Here is a 1,259-nt window from a genome sequence, read left to right as displayed (position 1 = left end):
GTCAATGTTGGTCAGTAGTGCCACTACAAATAATGAAGCTATTTTAATGACTAAAGGTGAAGCTACTGCTGTCATCACTAATGTCACCAAATGTAATTACAAAAATAACTAGAGACAAGATCTGTGTCAAAATTTATGTCAGTATTTAAAGGTATAATTCAACCAAATATGAAATATGGTATGACTTTCTTTCTTCTGAGAAACCCAAAAGAATTTCAATAGCGCATTTCAAACTTTTGTGTCCATAATATGAAAATTAAAGGGTCCAAAACATTTTTATTTTTTAAAAAACAAAACATTTTTTTCCCTTCTTGTGTGTTCCACTGAAGAATGAAAATTCTTATGGGTTTGGCTGAAGATGAGGGACAGTAAATTATGACAGAATTTACATTTTTGAGTGAACTAACCCTTTAAAATAATTTCAAAAGCTTGAAGTTTAAGATGTTTACAGACAGACGGACAGAACGACAGACAGATAAATTGACAGAACGACAGACAGACAGACAGATGGACGGACAGATAGACAGAATGACAGACAGACAGATAGATTGACAGACAGAATGACAGATGGACAGACAGATAGACAGAACGACAGACAGACAGATAGATGGACAGATAGACAGAACGACAGACAGATAGACAGATGGACAGACAGAAAGACGGAGAGACAGACAGACAGATGGACAGATAGATAGACAGACGAACAGACAGACAGATAGACAGACAGACAGACAGAATGACAGATGGACAGACAGACAGATAGAACAACAGACGGATAGACAGAAAGGCAGACAGACGGATGGACGGACAGTTAGACAGATAGATAGATGGACAGACAGACAGACAGACATACAGACAGAACAACAGATGGACAGACAGACGTAAAGACATACAAACAGACAGACAGACAGATAGAACGACGGACGGACAGACAGATGGACAGACAGATAGACAGAACGACAGACAGACAGATTGAAGGACAGACAGACGTAGAGACATACAGACAGACAGATAGAACGACGGACGGACAGACAGATGGACAGACAGATAGACAGAACGACAGACAGACTGAAGGACAGACAGACGTAGAGACATACAGACAGACAGATAGAACGACGGACGGACAGACAGATAGACATACAGATAGACAGAACGGCAGACAGACAGATAGAAGGACAGACAGACGTAGAGACATACAGACAGACAGACAGAACGACAGACAGACGGAACGACAGACAAACGGACGGACAGACAGATAG

The sequence above is a fragment of the Megalobrama amblycephala genome, linkage group LG7, assembly GCF_018812025.1.
Source record: "Megalobrama amblycephala isolate DHTTF-2021 linkage group LG7, ASM1881202v1, whole genome shotgun sequence".
Lineage (NCBI taxonomy): Eukaryota > Metazoa > Chordata > Actinopteri > Cypriniformes > Xenocyprididae > Megalobrama > Megalobrama amblycephala.
This window is presented reverse-complemented; position numbering follows the sequence as displayed.